This window comes from Apaloderma vittatum, unplaced genomic scaffold (assembly GCF_000703405.1).
Source record: "Apaloderma vittatum isolate BGI_N311 unplaced genomic scaffold, ASM70340v1 scaffold18482, whole genome shotgun sequence".
In the NCBI taxonomy this organism is placed as follows: domain Eukaryota; kingdom Metazoa; phylum Chordata; class Aves; order Trogoniformes; family Trogonidae; genus Apaloderma; species Apaloderma vittatum.
The window spans coordinates 28,340-34,441 of NW_009705466.1; positions in this window are offsets into that span (position 1 = coordinate 28,340).

The following is a 6,102-nucleotide window of genomic DNA, read 5'->3' on the forward strand; positions in this document are numbered from 1 at the left end:
GCGCTGAGATTGCTAATCAGAGTCACTCCGTCAATTTCAGCTGTTCAGGATGGTGAGGATTGTCAGTCCCCCTCACCACAGTACGAGGTGCACGTAGTGGGGACTTGTGGGTGAAAAATAACAGTCTATTAGCACCAGTTCCTTAGTCATTTAGTAGTACCACAGGAATAGTCCCTGCATATGGATAATTTCAGCCTGGACAGGATCTCTGGAAAATCATGCCTGATGTTTTTCTTTCCTATTAAGAATCACTCACAGAGTCTGTTTCAGGATCCACTGCAACCACTAGAAGGCTGCTGACTTAAGTGACAGTAGCTTCAGTACTTCTTACATCCATGGATGGATGCCCTTGGCTTTCCCACGTCAGAGAGTTTAAGCTTGGTGAAGTTAGCTTAAGCAGGAGGCTAAAGACTTCCGAGCATTGTAGGACAACTCTGGAAAAATGTGTAGGAAAAACTGTCAGGGTAGCCAACAGGAAATCTAGAAGCAGTGTCTAGTTCCTAACAGACTGCTAACTTCAATGAGGTCTCTGTGAGAAAATATATTTACATTCTGTTTGCTACATTCCCTAAGGCCAATGAGCAGCCCAGAGTGGACTGAATATGTCTGTGGCTACTTCAAAAAAAAATTTCGATATGCCTAACTGTCAGAAATTACAAAAATGACGCTAAAGTGGATTCCTCCATGCCAGTCCTCTGGAGGTATGGTAGTTTCAATTATTCAGCAATAGAGTAACTTAATTTTTGTCTTCAACATTGTCTTCCAGAAGTAGCTTTTTAAGTGAATATAAGTGTCAGACTAAAAGAAATCCAGAGTATACTACAGAAAATCTCAGTGCGTTTTCAGTGTGAGATCTCTGCTCTGCAAGGGAGGAGAAGAAAATTGGGAAGTAAAATCACATCACATGGAGAAAGAACACCAGGGAGTTTACTGGAGCAGATAGGGAAAAACAGAGAAGCTAGTGGCCTGTTTTTCTGATTACCAAACCCTTAAACAATCAAACTCTTCACATCTTCTTTTAATGATCAAAGGCAGAAGGCGCACATTCATAGCTCTCTAATAAATGACCAAAACATGCCTGAAGAGGCTTTCAGCAAACATAAAAAGATCATGCTACAAAAACCTGTAATGAATGGTAATTAATTTTGATTTTCAGCATGAATGATCCTGGCTTTTTGTGTAAATATGTCTGAATCCCTCTGCTACCAGTAGGTTCCTTAAGCTGAACCTGTGTTGAGCCTTGAGGCTATTTTGAACTATGGTCGCTGGGAACAGCTCTGTTGCCTTTGACCAGCATGTGATTTTGGTGGTGCAGGTGCATGGGGCTATTACTTCTCCTGTAGAAGGCCCTTCTATGGTGGATAGGAATGATAAAATCAAGAGGGACTTCAGTAGGAACCTAGCTGTTCATGGTAGCTTTTGATTGGAACTGGAGCTGTAATGAGACACAGTTTGGTACATAGTGGTGCAGGCTATAACCCAGCTGTCTGCTGCTGTGGATCCCTCTGCAGAGCCAAAAACCCAGCCGGGAAGAGTAATCTGTTTCTTGTCCTTTGCATTCTGTTGGAGAACCACCAAGACCTTAATCCCAGGGGCCAAAAGCATTTAGGGATTTGTTTTACAAAGAGTAGAGCTCCAGCCTGTGTTTTGGGCTGCAAGCATTCCTTTACAAATCAAGGTCCTGATACAGGATTTTAATTGATTGTACCTTTAAATCTTCCTCCTTTCTACTTAAGTTTTGGATGTAGGTGCAGAATTCCAGCAGAGAACAGCTGCTGCTAAGACCGAGCTCTTTGGCAGCATGAATAACTCAAAACTCAGAGAAATAGATTAAATACTGCAGCCTAAAGATTTTGCTTAAATTACAATTCAAAATGGGTAAAAGCCTTTTCATTTCAGCTTTTAAACAGAAGCATGGCTCTCCTAAAGATATAATCTACGAGGCATGTCAAAGGTTTTTGACATTTGAAATTATAGCTCCAGGACCAAAGAGAGGCTGTCAATTTGTAGCTTTGTACTTTTTCTCCCTGTAAATGTGGCTAATTTCTTTTAGCCCTCAGTACATCACCAGTATATTGTTGTTTTTGGAGCTGCTTGGATTTAGTAGATGAGAATCAATAAATGAACCATTTACTGACTGTGAAATTGACTTTTATAATTGAGAGACTGCTGAAAATGTATGTGTATTTGAGGGAAGCAAAAATAAAACTGCATTATATTGTCTGTTTGCTGCTGATCTGAAAGAATTAAGTTGATCCTTTTGGATAAAAGTCACAAAAATATATAAATGTTGGATGGAAAGGATGACTGGATGTCACCTCCTCCAACCTCCCACCCCAAGCAGTGCTGCCACCAGCACTAAGTCAGATCAACAACAACTTTATTTAGCTTGAGTCTTGAAAAAACTGGAAGGATGGAGCCTACACAGCCTTTCGTGTAACCTGTTCCCATGCAGTGATACCTCCCAGCGAGGAAAAGTTCCCCTTTGTGTAATCCAAAAGTAATCATTCATGGTTTCTACTTATTTTCAATTTTATGTTAATATTATTCTGTTAGGAGAAAAAAAAAGTCCTATCTGCACAAAATATGAAGGAACGGGAGAGAAATTTCTTTCCATGAAGCATCTCAACTATTTAACTCAATTGATCTAAGCTTCCTAAATGCATGCTTTATTAATGGGGAAACAGCAGCACTCCCAGATGGAGATTCAGAGGGACCACACTAGCTACTGGTCAGAATGAAGGGACTTTTGCTACTTCATCACTGAGGGTGGTGGGATTGTTTATGAAAGCCACTGGCACGTAAGGCTGTCGAGTCAGGGTGATCTCTCCTCATTGTGTGTGATAGACTGAAACATTATTGAAATCTAAGTGGAAAAACTGGTATGAGGCCTGGAACAACGTAACCTGGGCTGAAGTTAGTGCTCCTGTACCAAGGACCACTGCAACATTTCTCTCCAATTAAATAATACAGGATGGTGGGAGTTGCCTGCGGACAGTTCTGCTGACCCTGCTGCTGAGACTTTTCCCAGAGACACACGTGAGCAACATGTTCAGATGCCAGATGCTTACGGAGAAAGCCTGTTATTTTACAGACTGCTTGAGTACCTTATGTAGCCTTACACAGTAAGTGGTACAGACTGGTCTCACATAAAAACGAGCAGCTATGGAAGTCTACAGAATCCACTGTGAAATTTATGGCAAGTAGATTGTAATATAAGCACTTGATAGAAATTACTGTAGTGTAAAATTAAGCTTATAGTTACAAACTGTGCCTCAGTCTGCATTTTTCCTTGAATCTTTTTTCACATAAAAAGCTAGTGCAAATCACTGGGTTAAAATAACTTGTATTTTGGAGGACTGAGAGTTTGGTCTAGAGTTAACATAATTATTCTTAGTTTTTGTGAGGCCAGCCACTGTACACTGACATACGTTCTCTAACCCTGCTGCCTCCCCAAAAAGGAAGGGGAAAGGGAATAAAGCAGAGAGACTTAGGGATTTGAAAATAAAACTAAACCAGCTTTAATATAGCAATAGTAATACTAATAAGGAAATAACGAAAATAATGACCTATATACAAATATATACAAAACCAGTATTGAACCCAACTTCCCTCACTCCGACACCAGTCCTCACTGATGGTGCAGAGCAGGTGGCACCAGGGTAGCCCCAGACTCAGTGGCAGAGGGGAACTGGATGCAGGAGCTGGATTCAAGAACTCAGGATTGGGATCAAAGGCAAAAGACCAGACAGAGTCCTCCTCGGATGCTGGCCATTGCAGAAGAAGGCCTAACCACCGTGATCCCTCAGTTTTATATTGAATATGACATATATGGAATGGAATACTCTTGTTGGTCATCTGTCCTCTCCATTACTCCTGAAGGTGCAACCTTTTACTTCCTTGTGACCCTTCTTGCTTCCTGGCACTCTCAACGTGGCACACAAGATCCAGCAGTGGCCTTGGTTATTACAGGAGAAAGTACAAGCAAGAGCCTTTCTGCACTTCAATCCCGGCAGTAACCGTAAACATGAGGCATTATCACTGCCAGTTGCAGACACTGTCTGCAAAAACGTGCTGCTAGCTTCAAAGTGCAGTCTCTTAGAAGAAACTGAGCTGAAAAGCAAAATCACTGAACAGAATTAGTTCTGTTTAGTCGAACCAGGACAACGCTTTTCCTACAGAGTTGCCACTGGTCTGTTTTTATTTCAGTGGAGCATTTTGATGCTCCAGATGCTAAAGGACTTTGGGAGGTTCCTTTAAGAATTCAGAAGCACCATTTGACTTACTACTCACGTTTGATGCACTCTTTCTGTCTGGTTGAGCTCTTTCCATCAGATCAATTGTCAGGTATTGAACTTATTTGACACCTTGCCTCAGTGACTTCTCTGGACTTGCTCAGCATACTAATTTTCCTCAGTGATTCTGCCATATTTATTCAGAGGCTGAAAGTTTCACCTATGTCTTGATTGATCTTTCTTTTATCGTGCTTATCATATCATCTTCTCCCTTCCAGTCTCTGAGTCATGAGGTGATAAAGAGAGAAGCTGAACATAGCAGATATAGTTGACCTGTCAACTTGAACCTGGAAACCTGCTCTTTCAGCACCTGACTCTATTTAACAAAAACTGGGCATGGCAAATTACCCAAGGGAGTTCTGTCTCTGACTTTCTGCTTTTCCCTAAGAACTCTCTGTGAAGACCTGTTTAGTATCGCAAAGCATATAAAATGAAAAAAAAAGCAAAAAAAAAGCTGCCTTCCAAAGGCTCAAAGGCTCCCTTAAAAGAGTTTTATCAGAGGCTTCATGAGAAAGGCAGAGAGACATCATGATAAAAGCTGCAAAGTCAGTGTGAAGATCCATAAGGACCAACGCAGCTTCAAAAAGGAGAGCTGTGGGGGGAGGCAGGTCATGTGTAGGTTCTGTGTCATGGCACTCTGTGTTTGTGTGCACTTACTACTTTCGACAACTAATATAGAAAACCCTTTATAAACTGGGGCCAGACCAATTAAGTGACCTAATTTTCATTTAATTTAGATGAGCTATTGAGTTTAAAAAACAAGGCAGGAATTTGACAGTTTGGTAACACTTTATGTGTGGCTACTAAAATTGCACTGTATTTAGAAATGAGGCAATCAAATAACATTTTTGGATTCTGTTGTTCCCAAGAAGAGAAAATGTGGACACCAAAGAGAAAAGTTGAAAAAAAAGCGTGGCACATGACTTAAAGAACTCCTCTAGTTCATCCATTTGTCCCATAGCAGAATCATCTCTGCCTAGGCCGTTTCTTAAACATTTGTCTAATCTGCTCCTAAAGATGTCTAAGTAAAGAAGTGGTGTGGACCTCCCTTGGCAATCTATTTCAGAACATTTACTCTCATAGGCTCCCTTGAATATAACACTTAAGTCATTCTTGCTTCTGTAGGAATGAAATAGTGGGGCCCCATGAATAATGTGGGACAGAGAGGTAATTCTGTACATCCTGCAGATGACACCCCTGTATATAAAGTCCTGGATGACACTTGTAGAATCATCTTAAATTACAGTCCTGTCTTACTTGTGGTCTCTTTGAGTGGCATATCTTCCACAGATGTAGTCAGCTCCTTCTCTATTCAGGCCTCCAGATCACAAATTAAATCAGTAAGCAGGACTAGATCCAGGATAGATGCCTACAAAACCTCGTTCAGTACTTCTTTCCACTCAGTCATGAGCCAGGGTATGTAGTCACTGAGTGTAGCTCTCTGGGTTTGCACACAACCTGCAGCAATTTCACCAACACTCCAGCTTGCTAATGAAAGTACCACGTGAACCAGGGGCAGGAACATAACAAAATCAAGATTTTATACTGCTTCTCCTCTAGCTACAAAGCTTGTTACCTGTTATAGGAAGGAAATTCTATTGGTGTGACATACTTATTTTTTTTCTTAACAAATCAATTCTGGCTGCTTTCCATGTTTCCTGCAACAAGCATAACACATATATCTACTTTTTCTTTCTTTTTTTTCCCCTTACTTCTTTTCCCCCTGGAAATAATCCCCCTGGTGATAATCATGAAAATTTTCATGCATTTTTCCATCACTTTTTAAAGACAGAAGTGATCCTCACTC